This window comes from Leptonotus elevatus, chromosome 1 (genome assembly GCF_054856555.1).
Source record: "Leptonotus elevatus isolate MCC_2025b chromosome 1, RoL_Lele_1.0, whole genome shotgun sequence".
NCBI lineage: Eukaryota > Metazoa > Chordata > Actinopteri > Syngnathiformes > Syngnathidae > Leptonotus > Leptonotus elevatus.
In genome coordinates, this window is record NC_141239.1 from 18,904,097 (window position 1) to 18,930,505 (window position 26,409).

The 26,409-nt window shown below is 40.6% G+C and overlaps 1 protein-coding gene across 2 annotated transcripts in view; it reads right to left on the minus strand.

Moving 5' to 3' along the window:
* The window catches only part of LOC147181162 (zinc finger protein 521-like), a 205,092-nt gene that overhangs the window by 174,280 nt on the left and 4,403 nt on the right, over nt 1-26,409 (minus strand). For both annotated transcript variants that reach the window (XM_086082040.1, XM_086082038.1), the window contains exon 2: nt 4,309-4,425. The gene's annotated coding sequence lies outside the window, so the exon portion shown is untranslated. The remainder of the gene's footprint in view (nt 1-4,308; nt 4,426-26,409) is intronic.

Here is a 26,409-nt window from a genome sequence, read left to right on the forward strand (position 1 = left end):
TTTTTTTTTTTTTCCTTCCTTCTCCTCCTCACTTGCTTGTAATTACAGACATTGCCGGAATGCATGACCCCGAGAATAAGGCCGCGTCCTACGAGAGCCCACCAGACACATCACCATCTCCAGTCCGGCTCTCCGCTGTGTGCGCGCTCCCCCGTCGGTAACGCCACCCACACCGGGCATGAGTGAGGTCGAGGCAGCGCCCCCATCACCAGAAGGAGCGCCCCCCGGGGACTTTACACTCTCTTCTAACAAGCCAAACTCCTGAGGCTGAGCAGAAAAGAAAAACAGCTACCATGGTAAGTGACTGAGAGCGCTGCACTGAGCCTCGTCTCATAGCAAACGGATTAAAACAAAAGAACAAAAAAAAAAAAAACTTTTCAAGTTTGGCAAGCTAGAGCGAGAGTGCAGCTTTCCAACTTTGCTGTCATCCAAATTGTTGAGCAATTAAACACCGGCGCGAAAGTGATCATGTGTGGAGTTTGCCTGGATATTGTCTTTTTTTGTGGTGCAAAATAGCCAATCCATAGGGAAGCCACACCCTTTTATTCACACGTGCTCAAAAACGTAAGTCAACAAAGTACAGTGAAAGTTCTCGTTAATAATGTTCAGTATCACAATCTATGTCAATTTTTGCCCATTCGGCATCCATTGCAGCCTGATCATCCTGGAAGGGGGATTACCACATTCGCGGTCCCTTCTCAAGGTTTCTCATTTTTCTGCCAGTTGGGGTTTTTTCTTGCCCTCTTGTGGTTCAATTAAGGTATGTCGTTGATATTTGTCAACTGCGGGCATGTGAAGCCCTTTGAAACTCTTGTGTAATTAAGGGCTGTATAAATAAACTTGACTTGAAAGCACAATTAGGAATTCATCTAAAAACGTGATTTTTTTTCTTCCAATTACGGTATTTCGTCAAAATACTTCGTGTCAATTATCACACCCTTTACATGATCGACCAACTGGTTTTCATTTCTAGATCATTAGCAGCACATTATTTAAACTCTTTAAAATCGAATAATTGCCCCGCCCCCATTTATTTATTTATTTATGTTTGTTTGTTTGTTAATCCACTAAGGTTAGAAGTAAATTGAACTGAGTGGATGTAAGTACTTATAATTTATTATCTTCTATACATAAGCATTGTTAAACACCAACAATCAGTTAGCAATCATGATTAGCATTAGCGCTAGAGTTTAGCCACAGCTAAACGCTGGCAACAAGCACCATGCAATACAATGTCGGCGTAATTAGGTTTTCTTCTTTTTTTAAGCACCTTTAATTGCCGTGATTTCAGGACAAAGTTATGTTGTTGACATCTGTCCACAATGTATACTGTTTACTTCACTCTAAAATTGGGAAATTATAGGTCTGAGATTGAGTCTCCCGTCTGAATCTGGAAAGTTGTTAAGTGTGATTTAAAGACACAAAAGCTTTCATCACATTTGTTTCAGGTTCGATACATCACATTGCGAGTAATATATATTTGTATTTACTCCTCCGAAGGCACACAACATTTACTGAGTGGCAATATTGCCCCTTTGGCAGACGCAACACTGGACACACCCATATAGTAGATCCGATCAGAATGTGTTCGACTTGCAGGCTGTAGCCGTAATACGGACTGAACGGTCCTCCTCGAAAGTGACCTTCCAGTCAAATATCCACAACTTCCATCTTCCCAAGCCAAGGAGCCCGCGGAGCAACTCCCAGACCGGGTCATTAGCGCAGTGGTGTCACCAGACAGCAGATCACGGGCCAGAGAGGGGGACTCCTGGCACCGCGGTGGCTGCTGTGCGCTTTGACATTCAGGGCTGGCTGATCTATGGGGCTGGGGAGACAGTGCCCTTGCTCTGGGTCTTCGTGAGGGGAAGGTCCTGGCAACGTTCCCCACGCTCGCTTACTTCATCATAAAACTCAGGTCACGAGACGAGCCTGGCCGGCTTGCCGCATCACGACCTGAGCTGCAAGACTGCAACAATAATAGTCCGTTTAAAGCAACAATATATAACAGTCATAAATTAACATTTTGTATGCTTGTTTCTAATGGGAAGGATAACATAACCTACTTGTGGGCTATGATGTTGGTGGACCAGCTAGATCGTTCTTGCTTTATGTAGACCATTAGTTAACAGTATAGCGCTATAGTTGCATTCTTCACAAGTTTACATTAAAACATGCAGAAAGATGTTTGGTCGGCACACGGCGCCATTTAACCACAACGGGATGGATTCACGGCGCGATCAAAAATCATTCTGCTGGTTTTTATGTCCTCTTCTGAAATGGCTTTGACCTCCACTACAAAATGGCCACCACATGCCAAGAAAGACAATCCCCCCGGGGGCGTTACCACAGTCCAGCATGGTCATAAAAGAAAGAAGGAAAAAAAAACATATCAGAGTTAAAAAGATTTCCTCTTGGCAGTGCCACGAAAAAGCAACATTTCAACACATTAAAGTGAAAGTCTCTTATCAGAAGATGAAATTAAGCTACTCCCAATTATCATATAGAACATGTTATGTAATTTGATACCCTACAGCAGTACTCTGTATAATAATTACTATTATGTATCTCACGAGTTTTTTTCAATTTAAAATAATGCCCTATTTTTGAATATAGATCAAAATTACATTTTTTATATCCGTTTGATCGATTAATCAAAAAATAATAATTGACAGATAAATGAGTTATTAAAATAATCATTAGATGCCGCTCTAATCAAGACACGTCACATTCTTCATAACACTGATCATTTCTTATTTGATGTATATCTTTGTGCGTTTTGTCATGTAATGTAATAACTTTTTTTTGCTTTTTATTTGTAATAATTAACTTGAAATGTGATTAAAACAAAATGTTTATTGTTGCAATACACTTTTGTCCGCATATCATCTCGGCCAAGGTGGCCGCATTATAGCGCCTCTTTCCTGGATACTGTTGTCAGGTGTCCCCGCCTGACTTGGAAAAAAATTGGAAAAGCGGAGCTCCAGCTGGGGTGGCCGATGCATCGGCCGAGGTGGCCGCTACTAGCACCTCTTATATGGATATGACTTAGAAAAAGTTTTGAAAGAGTGGAGGTTCAGTTTGTCGGCCAAGGTGGCCGCATCATAGCGCCTCTTTTTCGGATACGCTTGTCTTTGAAAAAATTTGAAACAGTGGCGCTCCAACTGGGGAGGGCGGCGCCTAGGCCGGTGTAGCCGCACAATAGCACTTCTTTCCCGGATACGCTTGTCTGGCATCCCACCTGACCTAGAAAAAATTTGAAAGAGCGACGCTCCGGCCTCTCGGCTGAGGTTGCTGCTTCATAGCGCCTCTTTCCTGGATACGTTTTTCGGGCATCCCGGAGGCTTCTTGGAGAAAGTGGGCGTGTTTAGTCTGAGGGCGGTATGGCAGGGTGGGTCCTCGTTTTTCGACATCACAAAGTGACGAAAGGAAAATACCATTTGTGGGGGGTTTTGGTTGAGGAATTAGCATTTGAATATGGATACATTTTGCTTAATATAGACCCTTAAAAAATGTATTAAATTCCGAATAAAAATGGCTATATTGATGTAGTATTCTTCATGCCATTATGACTTATTTCCTCATAATTCTGACTTTAGTTTCACAATTTTATTAATTTATTCTCAATCTTTTTTCTTTTTCTTTTCAGCGTTTCCCTTTGTAAATGTGAAACATGGGTAGTTAGAGACTACTGGAGCCCCCCAAATAAAAAGCTCAGTGTAATTTGCAGTAGCGCAAATGAGAGCAGCCATCTTCTCCTCCTCAGCAGGTCCAATTTACTCCGGCACATTATCCCCGGAAAACCGGCAGCTGTGCCGAACGCTTCCATGAAGGCATGTTGGATAACACGGGCCCGGAAGGATTAGGGTTGATTCTCACTCCCGGGCGACGCCATGCGCGCATTATTCATCCCAGCTTCCTCCTCCTCCTCCTCACCCTTCTTCACCTTTTCCGCTCTCACCAGCCCACAGACTCCGCAGCTCCCCCGTGACTCTCCCCGCACGTCCCTGACAGTTGCATAAGCCCAAGGAACCTCTCTCCGGACCATGGTGGCGGGAGCCCAGAGCCGGGACGGCGTTAATTAAAAGAAAAGGTTAACACACACGAGGCAGGCAGGAGGCACATTCTGGGGGGGGGGGGGGGGGGGGCTCCCTTGGTGGCGCATCTGCTCAGTTCCCTCCCTCGGAGCCACCCCTTCCTCCCCTCCAGGATAACTAGGACCTGAGGACATTTGCCAGGGTGGTTGGTTCCGACTGGGACATAAAAGATGACCCTCAAACTAAAGGGGTTGTACCATGTGCTTCCACTCACCTGTCCGGCCTGGGCCTTCTTGGTCGGGAGCTGATTAGTGTATCCCAGAGAAGGTCTCACCTCCCTAAACACCGCCCACACGCACACACCTTCATTAGACAGCGGGACGTGTGCCAGCTCCGAGTGTCATAAAGGAGAGGAGAAGCAGAAAGGTGAGCATGAGATAAGAGGGCACCAGAAGAGGCGCAAATATGGAGGAAGTTAAGGGGAGCCAGTGGATCAATATCGCGCACGGCTGTCGCCGTCGCCTTCGCCGTGTGACGTACAACATCATTAAATAATGATGAATTATCACTTCATTCTGCTTAAAAAATACATATTCACGCGGGGAAATTGTTGGCCTAGTTAGCGTCATAGTCGGGAGGTTGGCATCAGGTGGGACCATGTGATGAATGGGTCACAAATATAAATCATTACACTCAATGAGAAGCACCAATTTATTTATTTTTTAAGGGAAAAAATACAATCTGTTCTATAATTTAGGCCTTTGAAAGAGCAACAAATATTAGGGCTACACGCTACATTTAAATGAATACTAAGTTTATGAGAAATTGTAAAGAGAAAAATTGTAATGGAGGTATTCACAAAAGTCAGAACGTTGCAGGAAAAGTTATATTTGAGACAAAATGTGGATACAAGAAAAGTTTGTATTAATTTTTTTAAAGAAAAGATTCATACAAGAAAAACATTTTTTTTCCTTTTTCTTTTTTAGAAAATCATGATCTTCAGAAAGATTTTTCTTTAGTAACTACTTGCAATCTTCCAATAAGTTTGTAAAATTAAGATGAAAAAGGCCTTTTTTTCCCAGTTTAATTTTTTTCCATTTCAAGAAATTGGTTTTAATCAGGGCTGGACTGGCCATCTGGCAACTAGGACAGATGCCCGGTGGGCCGGCCTCTTTTGGGGCCAATGCAGTGCTTTTTGATTATTATTTCCTCATGTTTTATCACAAGAGACTGGCCTGCAATTTTGAAGGACCAGTCCATTAATCCATTTCAAATATCGATGGAAAACTGAAGCATCATCAATAAACATCAGTGGCAGAACTACATGTCAGGCAAAAGTCGGGCTGGGCCGGGTCGGTGGGCCTAACTTAAAACGCCAGGGCCAATTTTTTTGTGCCAGTCGAATGTTGCAATAATTTGAGGAAAAAGTTGTCTTGCAAATAAAAAAGTGCAAATAAAAAAGTGCAAATATTAAGATTTTCTGTCAAAACAATTAGAAGAAAAACTTGATTTTTCATGAGACATGATACTGCATTGATTTTTTTTTAAAGCCTTTTTTAGGGTGGTTTGTTCGTTTTTGATGTTTTTTTTAAAGAAATTTTAATTAAAAATAAATGTAGAATCCTTTACCAGGCCTAGCTGCAGTATCTTTCAGTTCTTTTTCTGGGGGGGTTCTCCCTTAAGTCTCCTCTTCAGGAGGTAGAATGCATGCTCCATTGGGTTTAATATCTGGCGATTGACCTGGTCCCTCCTCTTTTTCCCCATGCTGAAGTATTTTTGTTGTGTTGGCAGTGTGTTTTGGGTTATTGCCTTGTAGCATGATGAAACTTCTCCCAATGATTTGGATGCATTTCCTGCTGCTACCATCATGAGTTACAATCGCTTGCGCTGGGACCAAAGGTGACCGAGCCGATAATGGGTTACCTATCGAGCATTGAGGATTTGACCCAGCACGTTGGGTCAAGATTATCCATCAAGGGGTTAAAATCTACCCATACTGGTAGCTGCTAATAAATATGTTAGCAGGTTATCAATATAGCTGTGGTTAAAGATCACACTGGTTCCCATTCCTGATGCATCCTGATGTTACCTACTGAGTCATCCAGCCACCACCACCGTTTTCTAAGCATGTTACATGAAATTTTCTTCAACTACAGTAGACATCTCTGTCCAAAATGGCGACCAGAGTCAGCTGTGTAACTCCAATCTGCTAGGCCAACACAATTAATCCACAGCTACCTAGCAAGTGCGTTAGCAAAACAACACATTTTTTAGACACAGAGCTCCGACTGCTCATTTTCAAGTCATTGCCATAAATACACACGTGCTTTTTAAGACAAACGAGAGGGAGTGAAAGCGTTTCCTCCCCGAGACTAAACAATCAGAGATAATTAAACATCTATCCTCAGAGAAGAAGAGCTCCCACTGGAAGGTTGTTTAGTTTAAGGATGTTCTCAGCGGCTTGACTCACCAGGGACTCTCTTCCCCCCGTCTGAGGTTTTATATCTCTAACAAGGCTTTAATGTAAAAGTAACAAAGCGCTTGATGAAGTCTGACAGCAAGTTTGTCTTTCAGAGTAGAAATCAACAATATGGAGTCAACATTTGTATTTACCGCATTTCTACTCGCAGGCATAAAAACCACACACACACATACACGACTTGCAGGAAAGTCTTGAGAGAGTCGAGGAAGAGGAGGCGGCACTCAAAAGCCTCAGGTCCCATGCCATGTGACCTCCTTATTGTAACGAGAGCATTTCTCCTCAAAACTCTGACTGCTGAGGAGGGGGAGGAGGAGGAAGCGGAAGGAGGGGTATTCTTCAGAGGAGCGTCTGCTGGTGAAAAACTCTATGTTGACGTCCCAGATGAAGTCCTGTCAGAGGGCTGACGCGGAGCATCCGGGGACCTGGGGGGGGGGGGGGGGGGCTTTGGTGCTCCGAGTCTGGACACTGGCCTAGTTTCGCCCCGGTCCTCCACCACAAAACACACCTCATCTGTTCTTCACTGTCATCCTGACCTCATTGAACCAGCCTGCGACTCCTTCTACACCCCCTAGAGTTGGCTTCCTGGCATTCTCCGGCACTTTTGAAAAGACAACAAAACTCAGAGGATGCGCCACTCGCCTAGGTACAGAATGCTGGGCTTTCCTGTTAGAAAATGGATGGTGCTTGTAGGCAGTGGTGGGGAGTAAAAAGTAAAAATACTGTTACTTTCCTTCAGTAGCTTTTCTTAGATAACGGCATTTTTTTGGGGTGAGCCGGTACTTCTGCTTCCTACGTTTGTGGCTGTAGCTCAGTTGGGAGAGCAGGTTGTCTAGTTCAAATCCCAGCCCCAACTGTCCACTGTCAAAGTTTTCTTGGGCAACATATTGAACCCAAATTTGCATTACACACTGAGAAACAAACCTCCATTATCAGGTTTGTGGAAGACATTTTCTTACAGGCATTTCTAAAACGTTTGCTTGGGGCATCTTTCCGTGATTTAGCAAAACAATGACTGTTTACATGCATGTAAATGTCCACAAAACCCAGAAAATACTCATACAGTATTCGTGTTTTTAAAAACCTTAATAAGACCCCTGGGTTACTCTAACCTAACTTTCTAGTCATAAAAATGCGTAAGTGGAATACCTTCATTGTGCATGCTCTACCTAACAACTATATAGAATATTGGTCTTTTGAGTACAGGAAGTCACCGTAGCGAGATGTAATGGTGGCCTTCTTACGTTGCTAATCACTAAGCGAGCCTAACTAGAATATATAGATTTTTCCGCTGCATTTTCGCGTTATGCCTCTGCGGTGAAAATGCCACAATGTTTATATATACACACATACGATATATAAGCCCGCGCGTCCCACGAAACACACTACAAATACACAAGCAGAAGCCGGAATTTTGACCTCAACGTAGTCAATGGCTAGCCTGCTAGTTAACGGTAGCCCTACAGCATGCTATCCATTTGAGGGTCAAAAGAGCTTGTTTGTAATTAGCCAGTCCCTCAGTAACCATTTTAACTGTCTATTTTTGAATCAGCTAATCTGTTGTAATGTAAATTACAGCCACCGGACATTTACCTCACATAAGCTTCTCAATTGTCACTTCATACGTTCAAACTACAGCAGGAGAGAAGTAGGCTAAATCATCATTATCTTTCTACCCTGTTTTTCACTTTTGTTGCCATCAAAGCTAGCTGAAACTGAAAAGGTCTATAGTACAAATGACTTCTGCTAGGAACCTGTGCGCAACGTTCGTGTAAGCATGTTGCACAAGTGTCGAATCCTCTCTGACGCGAAGCTCATCCCGACACTATATGCTCAGTGTCAGGATGGCAGGTGTAAATGGTGCTAGTTTGTGCCTTGTTCAACAGCCGCGCCGTAGTTTGATGTGTCGGCAATCCCTTTGCTAGCCCAATAACTCGCTCACGCCAACACTGCTCTTTCAAGCTGCCTCCTTTATTCTCATTCTTGGTGGGATTCCTCCAGAGATACATAGTGCGCCTCTTAATTTCCCCTGGGAAGCATGCGGGAAACAGACACTAGTGATTTTCTAGGGAATGAAACGCAGGGAAAACATTCGAATAGGATATCTGCGCCGCATGTACTGTTGCTGGGTCAGATAAGCAGTTAAGCGGGTGCCATAACTTGTCACGAGCCTGTGTTTTGCATCCGGTGTCAGCTTTCCTTCTTTTGTCTTTCCAGGGAGTCAACACAGCACCGCTACAGAGAGAGAGAGAGAGAGAGAGAGAGAGAGAGAGAGAGAGAAAGAGCGAACAGAGGATCCCCGAGGGACCATGTGGCCCGACGGGTTTGGTTTGTAAACCCGTCACATACTTGTGATGGGGGTGACGCGAATGGCTGCTCCTCTGAGGAGCAAAAGCTTCTGCCATGTTTACTGTCATGTTCCAAGGTATGCCAACGTGCCTTCAAATACATCAAACATCTACGGGAATACTGATATTGGGAATGCCGTAGGGAAACGTACAAAAGGTACGGGAAACAAGAAAAAAATAAACACACACACGCGTGCCCACGTCAGTGCCCCGAGCATGCAAGAACCACACAGAAATACATCCATAATTTAAAACAAGCAAGTCCACCCCCCCCCCCCCCAGCCTTTGTGTTATCAAATACATGTAAATACCTAGATTTATAAAAAATGTTAATAGTAGAGGATTTTAATCCAGGTCCGATGATCGCAGAGAACAGTGTCCACATTACTACATCTAAACTGCTTGAAAGAAGCTTGTGTCAATGTTTTAACACTTGTTTCCATGGCAACAATGCTAACACTTGCATGCAAAGACACAATGTGCTTTGTTCACATTTTTAGACGCAGGAGTGATAGACAGCTACAAATTAAATGTTGAGGAGGCAATATTTTATGGCAAGCTTATTAGAAGCAGGAAGATCAACATGTGACTGGCTTCTTCTTTTTTTTTTTAAAGACCAGCCTGACTGTCGGGTCTGCTTAATTATGACGTGGCGATGCCTCATACTTCAGTTCAATGCTAACATTCCATTAGCGCGTCTCTCTTTGCTATATCTTTAAAAGGTATGCTTGTGGTAGTACTACACAAACAGTTTGCTCCACTGAGGCTAAGCTAGATGATGATTTATTCAAATGATTAATAAACTCGTCGGTTCAACCCTTCGTAAGATGTTAAAAGTGTATTTTGCTCAAAGCATGTCACATCTGTTGGTCTCTATTTTGGTAGACAGTGGACATGCGCTCGGCGACAAAACTGGCCCATCTTCATTTTCATGCTGGTGCAAGTCTAGTTTACCGTGTTGGAATTTGCCAGATGCTGCTGCGCCATGCTGGAGGCCCCGGTGCAACTGACAATTTGGTGACAGAAAGTAGACTAGACTTTAGACTAGGTGAAAGTGGGTCTAAGTTGTGGCGCAGGTTATGTATTTTGTCAATGTGATCAAGGTGCAGGCACCTCTCATATATCCGTGGTGGATGTCATTATATATCATTCATAAATATAAATCATTGTAGAAATTAATTCAACACATTATTATTATAATTATGGGGGGGGGGGGTGGGTGGGTTGCACAGACGGACATGAACACTTGCGGTGGAAGGCGGCCTCCAAGTTCCAACTTCACAGCGGTGATCTGTGATTGCCCAGGCCAAATTTAGATCATCCTTCCGTGGAGGTCTGCTTGCAGTTCCTTATATAAACATACTTTGAGTGCCTCAATCTTCTGGACTAGCATGGACTCTATTTCTGCTTCCGCAATTTCAAAGACTGTGCGTGCCTCTGTGTGCGTTGAATTTAAAACACTAACCCTCATATAAAAGTCTTCTTTGAAACCCTAACCCTAATTTGAGACCCTAAGCTTAACACTTTATTTTGAAACCCCAACTGTAGTTTGAAACCCCAACCCTAGTTTAAAACCCTAACCTGTTTGAAACGCTACTTTGACACCCCAGTCAAGACTAAAAGCCTAATTTGACATCTTAACCATAGTTTGAAACGCACATTTCAAACCTTACCTTGAAAACTGACATTTTGACATTATAGTCACTGTTTTAAATTGTGACCCTGTTTTGAAACCATACTGCTACTCTGAAACTCTATCTTGAAACACTAACCCTAGTTTAAAACCCTACTTTGAAACCCTGTTCCTTTAAAACCCTAATCATCTTAAAACTCTATTTTAAAACCCTCAACTATAGTTTGAAAGCCTAATTTTAAATCCCAACCCTAATCCTAGTTTTAAACCCAATTTGACACCCCAAACATAGATTATAACTCTGATTTGAAACCTTAACCATAGTTTCAAACGCTAATTTCAAACCCTACTTTGAAAACCTAGGTCACACATTGGATTTTTTTTTTATTTATAATTTTATGGCTACCGTTTAAAATTGTGATCCTGTTTTGAAACCCTACTTTGAAACCCCAAACATAGCTTAAAACCCCCATTTGAAATCCTAACCATAGTTTGAAACCATAATTAGGGTTTCATATTCGAAATCCTATTTTGAAACCCTAACCATATATTAAATCCCCAATTTGAAACCCCAACCACAGTTTGAAACCCTAATTTGAAAACTAAGGTCACTCATTTTATTTTTGGCAATTTAATTTTTAACCAATAATTTTATAGCCACTGTTATAAATTGTGACCCTGCTTTGAAACCCTACTCCGACTGAAACCCTACTTACAAACCCTAACCCGAGTTTAAAACTCTACTTTGAAACCCTAATACTAATTTGAAACCCATACAATATTTTAAAGGGAATGAGTGGAGCTGCTTGCATGAAAGGAAGAAAGAAAACTTTTTAAATGGCAAAACAAACACTAGTGGCCTAGTGATTCGTACGTCTGTCTCACAGTTCTGAGGTTCTAGGTGCAAATCTCAACTCCAGCCTTTCTTTCACATTAGAAAAACATGCACGTTGGGTTCACTGAAGTCACTAAATTGTCTATAAATGTGAACACAAGCTACTGTAATCAAAATGATCTTATTCAAAACATTGATTAGCCCTTTTGATAAGGCAAGGAACCATATTTGGTGACTTTAGTAAAGCAGGGAGGCAAACCAAAAAGATTGTAATATTGACGTGAACACTTGCCTCTCAGCATTTACACAATAACATGAGGTCGTCTTTGAAGGTGGCCGCACTTGATTTATGGAGCGCCATCTAGATGGATTTGACTAGCAGAGCGGGCGTTTGACGAAAGGCGCCGTTTGTTCCCTCCTGCCTTCCGAAGACGTCGAGACCCGACTCGCGGGGACGTTGGACTGGATTAGACGGCTGACAGCTGGGCCACATCTCAGGAGGCTGCTGAGGGCCCCCACACCGCGCCCGCCCGCCTGTGCACCAAGTGTCAATTTGAGCATGAAGGAAAGATGGAGCGAGTCAAGGAAGTGAGTAAGTGAGGGTCCGCTGGTGGTCCTGGGTGGATTGATATCAGTGGTGCATGTACACCGTTAGGCATCAGGAAACACACTCTTTATTGAGTAGACAAAGCACTCCTCCAAGGGGGTGTGTCTTGACCTCTCTACTAGTTTGGGCTGTGATGATAATAGTGAGCACCGCATGCTATCAGGGCAGCATATTAAACAGGCTTCATTAGCTGACACTTAACTGTAAGCCTTCCTATTAATTGTCCCACAATCAAACGCAATCTTTTCTTCGCCAAAATCAAAGCTTTTCAATAATGCAAAAAACAAAAACAAAAAAGACATTCTCGCCTCGGGTGGTATCCTGTACAATTACACGCAATCAAGATAACAAACTAGTTCAAAAATCAAACGCACTCCCGTTTTACTTCTATTTGGGTTGATGGGAGATGTAATTAAATGTGACTTCTCTAAGTGCTCGAATTGTTTCATAGGCTGACTTTCAACACGGACGCTAACTTCCACATGAGAAGAGTGTGATTGTGGCGTGCTCAACAATAGACGTCATTTGCTTGAGTGTTAATATGACAAATGTTGGGCCGCCGTATGAGAATGCTGCCTAATAGGTTCTCGGCGCTCCTGAGAGAGCGCATTGTGTTTCCCGCACCGTGGCGGCAACGTGGGCTGCGGGGCCGGGAGTGGACTTTATTAGTCCGCCATTTATTTTTATAAATGAGAGAAGGGGCTGCACGTGGGGGTGGAGGCCAGTATGCAAATGCGGACCCTCATTAAACAGCACCGCTTTATCTGCAGGACCGCCCCCCCGCCTCTGTTGTTTGTGTTACATTAACGAGGAGCAAGCATCCGAGGTAACTAATGACAATGTAATGATCAGAGCCTTCGTGATAAAGTCATCACGAGCTTTGACATTTACTCGTTTTTGATGTCGTCGGACCCTCACGTCACACCCATAGAGTCAAGGGGGCACAATGTTTGCGTTGAAAACTTCCCCTGTGGACACTACTCCTACTGTTCCATGAAAAAAAAACACATCTATGTCATGTACAGTTTCACAGTTTTAAGATTCCCATCATTGCCACTTGGGATGGACGTGTACAGACACCAGGGTATCGGTATCGGGCCGATTCCAGGGCTTATTTCAAGGTATTGGTCCTCGCGATGCAGGCTGGGGGGCCGTTTTACGATCAGGAGCTAAAATTAGAAGAATAGAAAATTGCCATTCATTTCATGCAATGTTAATGAAAAATGCTATATTGGGCTGTATACGTATTTCTGTAAAATTAGCTGTCATTGGATTTTTGGGACATTTTATGTATAAAAAGTAGTGTCAGGCGATTAACATTTTTAATCCTAATTAATTGCATGACTTCAATAGTTAACTCACTATTAATTGGCACATTTCATATATGTTTTAAATGTACAATCATTTTTTTCCTAAATTTTCATACACTTGTTAACTCTTTGACTGCCAGACGTTTTCAGAAAAGGGATGCTGTGAGTGCCAGCCGATTTAAGCATTTTGACTGATCTTTCAAGGTCCACAGAAAATTTTCTGTTTGGACTATGGAAACACACATACTACTCTCATCTTTCATCATAAAAAAAAAGGTTTGTTTCTACCTTATTCCGTTCTTCAGTAATCAACAATAGAAAATGGTTTGTTTCACCCAAATGCGCTTGTTTTGGACCAAAATACGGAGAAATCAAGCTTTTAGTGAAACGATATTATTTCATGCACTCTAGTGAATTTTACACTTCTTTTTGTCCATGAATGATGCCACAAACACCTAAATAGTGCTTTACTTCTATAAAACACTACCACCAAGAATGAAAAAGTGTTTTTTGATAGTAAAATACGTTTATTTACATTCAACAGTGTAACAATTTGACAAACTATTTACAAATGTGTGCAACTGTGGTGCTATTTACAAATATGTGGATGTTTCAACGACAGTTTTTCTTTTTGTTTTTTCTCCCCTGCGTGCAAGGAGACGCAACAGCATTTGCACAACAGAATGCCTCTTCGCGTGCTCCACTTTCTTGCAGGCCGTTTTTTCCGGGGAATAGCAAGTATATACTGCAGTGTGTGTTGCCATCAAGTCGAATATCAGGATCATGCTACGGTTTCGTTACGTCTCGCTTCCTCGTGTCCTTCAGTTGCTACACCGGGTTGTAAGAGATGTTTTGATCCATTTTATCCACTCCATTCATGGTGGCATCGTAGTCCAGAACCAGTGTCTTCTCCGTGATCAGACTGTACCCGCTCCTCCGATGAATATGCATTGGACTCGGGGTACACTTCATTGTCCGATTGAACGTCCGCTTGTGCAGAAGTGCTCGGTTGTGCTCCGCGTTTTCCGGCGTTAGCATCGCTAGACGGTGAGACTTTATGACGTGATCAGTCGCGCATCGACGCTTCCAACTTCGGCGTCAAGCTCGGAGTCACCATCATCATCATCGTCGACATCAATGCGCTTTTTAGTATTGATCGATGCTTTCCGTCTTTGAAAAAAATGCTCAAGCATGAGCTGCTTGCAACCGGTCGCCATTGTTGCTTCATCAGCCATTGTCCCCTCAACACTCTAGCTCCGCCTCACGTCTTCTACTGACGCCCACCCAATCTTGTCCAAAGAGAGTCATCGCTGCCATCTAGGGGCCAAAACGAGTCATTATACTAACTAGATCTGCTTGATACTTTCAGCACAGCTGGCCAAGGCTTTCCTCCACCCGTTTCCCCCAAAAAATTATGTTATATATTTAACGTCTTTGGCGCCCCTCCGTAGGTTTTTACTAAAACGTTATTTAACGTTTTTGACAGTAAAAGAGTTAACATACAACTGGGAAAAAATATTAAACTGATAGAAATATGGCTGCATCTTTTAGTCATTGATAAAGTAATTTTGTAGTTCATGAAATTGAGTTAAAATTAACTCTTTGACTGCCATAAACGTTATAAAACGTTTAGCATAAACCTAGGGAAGGGCGCCGAGGACGTTAAAAGACGTCCCCTATGTTTTTTTTTTTTTTTTTCAAAAACGGGTGCAGGAAAGCCTAGGGCAGCTGTGCTGAAAGTATCAGGCAGATCTGATTAGTCAAAGACTCGTTTTGGCCCCTAGAGGGCAGCGATGACTCTCTTTGCACAAGGTTGGATGGGCCGCCCACCGTGGGCGTCAGTAGAAGACGTGAGGCGGAGCTAGAGTATTGAGGAGACAATGGCTGGTTCAAGCCATTGTGGCTTGACCAAGCAACCGGTTGCAAGCAACTCACGCTTGAGCATTTTTTTCAAAGACGGAAAGCATCAATCAATACTAAAAAGCGCATTGATGTCAACGATGATGATGACAACGAGCTCTACGCCAAAGTTGGAAGCTTTGGCGTGACTGTTATGAACACGTAGTAAGCCTCACCGGTAAGCGCGGCTAGCGCGGCTAGCGCTGCTAAGGCCGGAAAACGCGCACAATAGCCGGCCGGGTACTTCTACACAATCGGACATTCGATCGGGCGATGGAGAGTTGGCATCGACCAATGCAGATTGATGATGATGATGATGAGGACTCCGAGCTCTACGCCAAAGTTGGAAGCTTTGGCGTGACTGTTATGAACACGTAGTAAGCCTCACCGGCAAAGCGCGGCTAGCGCTGCTAAGGCCGGAAAACGCGGAGCTGCACAAGCGGACATTCGATCGGACAATGAAGAGTACCCCGAGTCCAATGCATATTCATCGGAGGAGCGGGTACAGTCTGATCACGGAGAAGACACTGTTTCTGGACTACGATGCCACCATGAATGGAGTGGATAAAATGGATCAGAACATCTCCTACCACCCGGTATAGCAACTGAAGGACACGGGGAAGCGAGACGTAACGAAACCGTAACGTAACCGTAGCATGATCCTGATATTAGACTTGATGACACACTGCAGTATATACTTGCTATTCCCCGGAAAAAAACGGCCGGCAAGAAAGTGGCGCACGCGAAGAGGCAATCTGTTGTGCAAATGCTGTTGCGTCTCTTTGCACGCAGGAGAGTGTTACAAAAAGAAAAACTGTCGTTGAAACATCCACATATTTGTAAATAGCACCACAGTTGCACACATTTGTAAATAGTTTGCCAAATTGTTGTCAAATTGTTACACTGTTGAATGTAAATAAACGTATTTTGCTATCAAAAAACACTTTTTCATTCTTGGTGGTAGTGTTTTATAGAAGTAAAGCACTATTTAGGTGTTTGTGGCATCATTCATGGACAAAAAGAAGTGTCAAATTCACTAGAATGCATGAAATAATATCGTTTCACTAAAAGCTTGATTTCTCCGTATTTTGGTCCAACACAGGCGAAATTGGGTCAAACTAACCATTTTCTATTGTTGATTACTAAAGAACGGAATAAGGTAGAAACAAACTCTTTTTTTCTGATGAAAGATGAAAGTCCAATCTTTCATTTGGTAGTACGTGTGTTTCCATAGTCCAAACAGAACATTTTCTGTGGACCTTGAAAATCAGTCAAAATGCTTAAATCGGCTGGCACTGGCGGCATCCCTTTTCTGAAAACGTCTGGCAGTCAAAGAGTTAAAAGATCTATTGTACTGTAAAAAACAAGTGTGATATTGATTTGTGTTGGTCATCTTTCTGCCACTGGATGGCATATTTGCATTTGTAAGACAGTGAGAGCTCAGTGCATTTTTCTTTTCATATTAACTCATTCACTGCCATTGACGGTTATAAACGTCAAAAAATAATTTTAACTATTTCTATTAGTTTAACATTTTTTTCTACTTTTGTTAACAAGAGTATGAAAACCTAGATTTTTTTATTGTACATTTAGAACAGATATAAAATTTGTGAATCGTGATCGTAATCGTGAGTTAACTATTGAAGTAAAAAATATATATAATCGCCTGACGCCCCTAATTTTTAATAATCATATCAACCGGCGATTATTTTTTAATTGTAATAAATCGCATGACTTCACTAGTTAACTCACGATAAATCAAAACTTTTTCTTATTTATTAGTTACTTACTTATTTATTTATTATACTCTTGCTAACAAAAGTGGGGGAAAAAATGTAACTCATAGAAATTGTTCAAATTAATTTTTGATGTTTATATATGACAGTGAATGAGTGAACAGCTATCTAAATTTTTAACATGAAGAAAAGTGTGAAATTCTGCACATATTTAAAATTGTAAAATACAACTTGACCCCAGTCTCCACAAATATATGCATTAGTAAATGTATTTCTGCTAAATTTCGACGTGGACGTGTCTGCTGTAATTCCCCCACTACAGGCTTTCCAAGTAAGGAGCAATCACTAATCGCACAAATCACAAAATCAAAAAAATGTGTGGTGTTAACTCTTTGACTGCCATAAACGTTATAAAACGTTTAGCATAAACCTAGGGAAGGGCGCCGAGGACGTTAAAAGACGTCCCCTATGTTTTTTTTTTTTTTTTTTCAAAAACGGGTGCAGGAAAGCCTTGGGCAGCTGTGCTGAAAGTATCAGGCTGATCTGATTAGTCAAAGACTCGTTTTGGCCCCTAGAGGGCAGCGATGACTCTCTTTGCACAAGGTTGGATGGGCCGCCCACCGTGGGCGTCAGTAGAAGACGTGAGGCGGAGCTAGAGTGTTGAGGAGACAATGGCTGATCCAAGCCACAATGGCTTGACCAAGCAACCGGTTACAAGCAGCTCAGCTTGAGCATTTTTTTCAAAGACGGAAAGCATCAATCAATACTAAAAAGCGCATTGATGTCAACGATGATGATGACAACGAGCTCTACGCCAAAGTTGGAAGCTTTGGCGTGACTGTTATGAACACGTAGTAAGCCTCACGGCTAAGCGCGGCTAGCGCTGCTAAGGCCGGAAAACGCGCACAATAGCCGGCCGGGTACTTCTACACAATCGGACATTCGATCGGGCGATGGAGAGTTGGCATCGACCAATGCAGATTGATGATGATGATGAAGATGACTCCGAGCTCTACGCCAACGTGACTGTTATGAACACGTAGTAAGCCCCACCGGCAAAGCGCGGCTAGCGCGGCTAGCGCTGCTAAGGCCGGAAAACGCGGAGCTGCACAAGCGGACATTCGATCGGACAATGAAGAGTACCCCGAGTCCAATGCATATTCATCGGAGGAGCGGGTACAGTCTGATCACGGAGAAGACACTGTTTCTGGACTACGATGCCACCATGAATGGAGTGGATAAAATGGATCAGAACATCTCCTACCAACCCGGTATAGCAACTGAAGGACACGGGGAAGCGAGACGTAACACCACCGTAACGTAACCGTAGCATGATCCTGATATTAGACTTGATGACACACTGCAGTATATACTTGCTATTCCCCGGAAAAAAACGGCCGGCAAGAAAGTGGCGCACGCGAAGAGGCAATCTTGTGCAAATGCTGTTGCGTCTCCTTGCACGCAGGAGAGTGTTACAAAAAGAAAAACTGTCGTTGAAACATCCACATATTTGTAAATAGCACCACAGTTGCACACATTTGTAAATAGTTTGCCAAATTGTTGTCAAATTGTTACACTGTTGAATGTAAATAAACGTATTTTGCTATCAAAAAACACTTTTTCATTCTTGGTGGTAGTGTTTTATAGAAGTAAAGCACTATTTAGGTGTTTGTGGCATCATTCATGGACAAAAAGAAGTGTCAAATTCACTAGAATGCATGAAATAATATCGTTTCACTAAAAGCTTGATTTCTCCGTATTTTGGTCCAACACAGGCGAAATTGGGTCAAACTAACCATTTTCTATTGTTGATTACTAAAGAACGGAATAAGGTAGAAACAAACTTTTTTTTTCTGATGAAAGATGAAAGTCCAATCTTTCATTTGGTAGTACGTGTGTTTCCATAGTCCAAACAGAACATTTTCTGTGGACCTTGAAAATCAGTCAAAATGCTTAAATCGGCTGGCACTGGCGGCATCCCTTTTCTGAAAACGTCTGGCAGTCAAAGAGTTAAAAGGAACTTTAAAATTAACGCACTCATTTTTACACCCCTAATAAAAAGTACTAGTGGTATTGATACTTGGTATCGATATCAGTAACTACTAGTTGAGTATTCGTACTGGTAGGCCAATCGGACTGGGGAAAAAAAAGCGGTATCAAACATTCCTAATTAACACAATTTTTCTTGATTTCAATGGTAAATCTAAATCCATTTTTAAGTAGACACTGGTCACATTCAGTCAGGAACAGCTTCAGTGTACACGAACCTCGTCGTACCGCTACAAAATAATTACATTTAGAAATATTTTGTGTATTTTGGCAAAAGCCATCTAGGATATTGTCATGGTGGTCAAATGTTAAGGTAGAGAGTCCCCCCCCCCCCCCAAAAAAAGGTCAAATGAATGGCACTTGCTGATCTAATCATAGGCGGAGAAACTCAGAGTGGGGGTGGTCCTTATTTAAATTAGCTACATTGTGACATCTCAATTTGGCAACATTCAAAAAAGGCTCGTTCAGACATTTTCAGAAATAGGCAGATTTACTTGGTTGTTTAATTTCACACTTGACGGCCAAGCAGGCACTCCAGAGAGCCAACTATTTGTATAAAAACAAAGTCAATTTTCCATAATATGTCCCCTATGAGTCTTATAGTAGCAAAAACACAATGCCTCTCTTTTCCTATGAAAAAGGGTTGTAACTGTACAGGGTACAGTTCATAAACGCTGTTGTACACACACACGCACACACAGATATTAAAAAGTTAAATTCAGTCGCTAACCAAATCAGCAGCACGTAAACAGTCATATAAAGTGTGGGTATAGCAAGTTGTAAGCACTTTTTAGTTGCTCCACAATGTTGTGTTTACGTTCCGAGGAGACGTGACACATTAGGGCCAGTCAGCATCAATTGAAATGTATCCTTAAATGTGTTTTAGCATGTTAAAAAAAAAAAAAAAAAAAATTGTACAAATAAAGCCTTTACAATTTTAGGCTATTGTTTAAAAAAATAAAAAAAAGACAATGAATTTACTCAGGTTGTTAAAAAAAATTAAGAAAACAATTTTTTTTTTTTAAGGCTATTTTTTCCCCATATTTTTCATACTACATTTACATTTACTACTTGGATGTAATAGATTTTATGTTCCATTTACAATTACATAGTATGTGACACGTTATAAACAGCCGAGTGGAAATTGAATCCCCCCTCAGGGGATTTAAAGTGGTAAAATAAATCTAAATGATGTCATTAGAAGCATTGATTAGCCTTTCACAGGGCACGGGTCCATTCAAGTCCATTCAAAACAGATTCCACGTGCATCTCCTCATGCATTATAAGACACACTATCATTTGCCTTAGACAATCAGTAAATAAAAAATAAAAAAAGTCATGTCACGAACGAAACGCACAATTTAGTATACCATTAAATACAATGTATGGTTATGTATAATAATGCTTAAAAACGTATTTTATTTTGAGGTTCAAATGATTTCCCAAATTTATATAAAATGTGAAATATATATATATTTTTAAAAGCCTTAATAAAGTTTCTATGAGATTTTTACAGCTTATGAATACAAGGCGTACATTTTTTTTGCACCCAACCTCTAATGTGGTGCTGCGCTCTCTAACAGGCAATGCCTACATGATGAAAAAAGGGAAGGGAAAAAAAAGGAAGAAAAAAAGTATGCATACACAGCAGTTTTATTTTTGGTGCCTCTTAACTTTTCCTGATGAAGTTGGGACGCTGCCGCACGTTCTCTCCAGGGGGTTTCAAGTGTGTGTGTATGTGTGTAAAGATGTTTATCTGGACGGCTTTGGTGAAAATGAGGAGATTAACCCCACATAACTAGCAGACATCTTCAAGTTGATCTCAGCATCATTAGCCCGCATTAATAACCCGTGAAATGTGAACCCCACACCCCCCACGCCTTCCCCCCTTCCCTATCATGTTAATTACATGACATCTGACTTGGCCATCTTAAGGACATCTCTTTGCCTGAAGACTTCGGGATGTGTGTTTTTCTGTCTACACACACACACACACACCTTATCCAAAAAGACTGTCTTTGGCCATTAGAGAGACAGATTGACAGGAGTGTGGAATAAATCATCATGGCGGCGCGTCAGAAATATAAATAGAGCAGCTAAGATAGATTTGTCTGCCGTGTTGATGAAGTTACCTTTGGGGGAGGAGGCGGGGGGGGCATGCTACCTTTTTAGTAATGAGGACAACTGCAGAATGTGTGGTCTCTTCATGACAAATTATAGTTCGGGAGGTACCTCACAGAATGAATGCCTTGCTGGAAAACCAATGTGGGCTTGATTGGGGGGAATAGTAGCCCCACCTTGTGGCTTCATGTGGAAGAGACATTGTGGGGAAACTTTTTGTTTTGTTTTATCAGGTACCTTTGTAGTCTGGAAAGGTCCTCAAAAGGACGTAATTATGTTGAAAATAGACCAGTTAACTCCTAATCAATAGGCGATAAGAAAAAAAATCGGCTAAAATGTTTAATAATGACAACATACAACATAATATAATGACAACATAAACTGTAATGATACACAGTAAATTTGACTCTACACAGTCTATTTGGTCCCACTCTAAACAGAGTAAAATTTACACTTGGAAGAATTCCGAGTAAACTTTAGTGTGTACATTTGATATATTTTTATATTATTATTATCATCTTAGTTGTTGTTACTGATTGGCTGGGATAAATCACATGGTCCCATTGCCTTACAGTGAGGCCATTTCAACTACCAAATATTCTCCCTTGTCCTACTAAACTAAAAACGACTTGATTGATACTTGAGTAATCGTCAAGGATTTAAATATCCAAATATTCCGAACTGTGTTCTAATACAAAAGAGTTATGAGAGAGTCTGCGTTCTCCTCCAAGTGTATTTAATCAAGAAGGACTATTAACTCATTCACTGCCATTGATGTCAAAAATTCATTTGAACTATTTCTATAAGTTTAGCTTTTTTTTTGGTTCACTTTTGTTAATGAGTATGAAAACCTAAAAGAAAAATTATTGTACATTTAGAACAGATATAAAAGTTGTGATTAATCGTGAGTTAACTATTGAAGTCGTGCGATCAATTACAATTTTTAATGGCCTCACGCCCCTAATTTTTAATAATTTAATCGCTTTTTTTTGGTTCACTTTTGTTAATGAGTATGAAAACCTAAAAGAAAAATTATTGTACATTTAGAACAGATATAAAAGTTGTGATTAATCGTGAGTTAACTATTGAAGTCATGCGATCAATTACAATTTTTAATGGCCTCACGCCCCTAATTTTTAATAATTTAATCGCCTGACGCCCTTAATTTTTTATTAATCTTTAAAAAAAAAAATTTAAAAAAAGTCTACGTTTTCATACTCTTGTTAACAGTAGTGGGATAATAGAAATAGTTAAAAAAAGAATTGTTGACGTTTATAGCCGTCAATGGCAGTGAATTAGTTAAAAGCTTATATTTTGATTAGATCAATAAATGGGGGGAGAATCAGGTAGGCAAGGGAGGAGCGGAATGCTCGATTACCAGGTTTTATCATCAAAGCGAACGCTGCGCTAATTACGCTAGCAGCACCCAGTCAAGGCCGGCCCACCGGAGGCTGATAACAGCTCAGGGTTGGATGGTGAATGCACACGCACAAATACACACACACACTCATCCCATGCCACCTCAGTAGCATGGCACAGATGAACATTTCTTTCTTTCTTTCTTTGTCCTTTTCTTCTTCTTTCTGGTTTGAAAGCTGGCGTCCAATTACAGTTCTATTGCTAATCAATGTGAGACGTTAGGGCGCGTATAAATCACACTCCGCCGTGCGGCTCGTTAACAGGGGGATGCCACTGGGGACGAGCGAGCGACGCTGGGGCTAAACAAGGGAGACCAAAACACCATTATCACGTCCTCAAAGCAGATTCATTGGCAGATCGGCTCCCATTTAGTGGGAATGTTTGGCATTTTAATGACGTAGTCGGGAATAATTGTTTGTTTGCACCCGGCCTACTGTTCTCAACCTATTGTGGTGAATACAAATGAAAAATGTATTCTCTGTCATACTATTTCTCTTGGCTTGACTTCTTCTAATATGTCTATATGTGGATTTCCACTATGTCAATCTAATCTGCCTTCGGGCCTTTGGAATCTGAGGTGCTTGTTGATGTAACTTTATTAGCAAAGGGACGGTTTCCGTAACCGATCAGATTTCAAATTGGCCTCACAAGGCCAGCTAGCTGTTTCACAACGACCTCATTGGTTGGTCAGAGCGTGACAATTTGGACTAGCAAAGCATATTTTTGTCATCTGCAACACATTAATGCTTTTGCTAATGTTTTATATTCTCTTTAATTTAAAAAATGTTTTTATTATGTAAATATTAATACTGAACTGTTTTTTTTTTTTTTTACTCATTCACTGCCACACATTCATTTGAACTATTTCTATTAGTTTAACGTTTTTTTCTCCACTTTTGTTAACAAGAGTAAGAAAACCTAGAATTTTTTTATTGTACATTTAGAACAGATATAAAATGTGTGATTAATCGTGAGTTAACTAGTAAAGTCATGTGATTAATTACAATTAAAAAACATATATATAATATATTTATTTATATATATATTTTATTCTTTAAAAATAAAAAAAATATTACAAATTAGGGGCGTCAGGCAATTAATATTAGTAATCGTAATTAATCGCATGACTTCACAAATTTTTTATTGGTTTAAAATGTAAAAAAAAAAATTCTAGGTTTTCATACTCTTGTTAACAAAAGTTTTTTTTTTTTAAACGTTAAACTAATAGAAATTGTTAAAATGATTTTTTTGACGTCTATAGCCGTTAATGGCAGTGGATAAGTTAATTGCATTTTTGTATCATGAGGTGTATCACCAAATGCAAATAGATGACCCGCAACTGAGATTACAGCACACTTAATATCAATTTATCACACTGTGGTTCTATTTGTTCTGTATCGGTAAAGTGGTTTTGAGTACAGCTTTATTAGCATTTTAACAGGAGCAAAATTAAGGCATATGATGACGCAAGAGGTCAGTTACTCTTGTGTTTCTGACTGCACTTTAGTTATCAATTTAATTGTTTGTATTGGAATATTTCGCCAGCTAGTGAGTATCAAATTCAACTGTTAATAAAACCCAGCATGATGTATGTACAGCAACTATAAGAAAAGGAGTTTGAACACTAGGATGACGGGCCGGAGACAACAAGTTAGCTTAGAGCTAGCTAGCAGCTGTTATAACGAGACCTGAGCAACTGTGATGTCATCTTAAGTCGACAGTCTTTTGTTGCCACATTACAGCGTTGGATGTTAAAGGGGAAGTCAACCCCCCAAAAAATTATTGACAATAAAATGTTCTATGCAGCCCCACTAGTCTAAATACGGTATTCTGGTTAATATTGTGTTAGTGGAATAAGTGGAGTTAAGCAGCAAAATCCAGCAGTTTTGATCTATATCAGAAAGTGGTCATTTTGCCACTTGCTGTCGACTTAAGATGACATCACAGTTGCTCAGGTCTCGTTATAACAGCTGCTAGCTAGCTCTAAGCTAACTTGTAGAAAAATTATTTAAGGTTGACTTCCACTTTAAAATAAGTTATTTTGAGACTAAAAAGAAAAAACATTCCAGAGAGGATGATGCGCCGCTGCTTCAACGGTGTACACTAAATATGAGATTGTGTAAAGTGTAGATAAAGCGCAATGTAAGTGCTCTAATTGATCATTTTGATCAAATTGGATTTTTCATTTGTTTGGACTATAAGATAGATGCAATGGAGATTTTGTGTGCGAGTCAGAGATCTACCATTTACCTTGTCTGTATCCACACCTTCCGATTGCAGTTTACAACGCTCTGGTCACACAGATATTATTTTGTCATGTCAGTTTCAGTCGATAGCAAGTGGCAAAATGGCCGCCCTAGGAGATGGTTAGAATGGGTGGATTTCACTTCCCAATTCATATTCCATAAACACAATATTAATCAGAATACCGCATTTAGACTAGTGGGGGCACCTGGTCTAACCTACATTTTTGCATTAGTCATGAAAATAGATCCCAACCACATAGCTTAGGCTTTAAATCCATTAGCGTAATGCTAATGCTGACACACAATGAGAAATGCCATAACGAATGCTAACACATAGCATTTATGTGGTAGTGTTACAATCCTTTTAGAAAATGTAGTACTTTTTATTTATGTACTTTGCTTTTAAATGCCAAACTCTTAAATGTTCTACTTTTGATAATGTGTCACACATACATATACAAACCCAATTCCCAAAATGTTGGGACACTATACAAATTGTGAATAAAAACTGAATGCAATTATGTGGAAGTGCCCAATTTTAATATTTTATTCAGAATCGAACATGGAGAACAGGTCAAAAGTTTAGACCGAGAACATTTATAATTTTAAGGGAAAACTATGTTGTTTTGAAATTCCATGGTGTCAACAAATCTCAAAAAAGTTGGGACAAGGCCATTTTCAACACTGTCAGGCATGGATCGAGAAGACAAGTTTCTCAAGTTTAGAAATACTGTCCCATACTTGTCTAACACGTGTCTCTCTAACTGTTCAACTGTCTTGGGCTTTCTTTGTTGCGCTAAATGTGCTCTAGAAGTGAAAGAAGTGGACTGCAGGCCGGCCATTTCAATACCCGGATCCTTTTCCTACGCAGCCATGATGTTGTAAATTGGTGCTGCATGCGGTCTGGCATTATCGTGTTGAGAATTGCAAGATCTTCTCTGAAGAGGATTTCCATCCAGAAGGATTTTTCGGCCTTGACCCTTACACACAGAGATTGTTCCAGATTCTCTGAATATTTGGATGATCTTATGCACTGTAAATGACGATTACTTCAACCTTTTTGCAATTTGTCGCTGGTAAACACCTTTCTGATATTTCTCCACTATTGGTGATTCTCTAGCCATCTTGGCTTCTGAGAGACACTGCCACTCCGAGAAGGTCTTTTTATACTCCAATCGAGTTGACCTCTTTAGTGGTAACTGGTCTTCCAGCTGTTTTTTTTTTTAAGGTGCAATTGACTTTTCCAGGCTTTTATTGCTACCTGTGCCAACTTTTTGGAGATTTGTTGGCACCATGAAATTTACAATCAACATATTTTTCCCTTAAAATTTTTAACATTTTCCCATTTTAAACTGTCATCTATGTTCTATTCTGAACAAAATATTGAAATTTGTCACCTCCACATAATTGCATTCAGTTTTTATTCACAATTTGTGAAGTGTCTCAACTTTTTTGGAATTCCGTTTGTAAATTTTGTATGAAACACTATACTGTAGCTATAAATAAAGCTGCCTTGACTTGATTGTCTTGAACATATCCACTGCCATTGACGGCTATAGACATCAAAAATTATTTTGAACTATTTCTATTAGTTATAAAAAAATCCACTTTTGTTAACTAATTAAACTAATAAAAATTGTACATCTAGAACAGATATAAAATGTATTTTAAATTGGGAGTTAACTATTTTAAG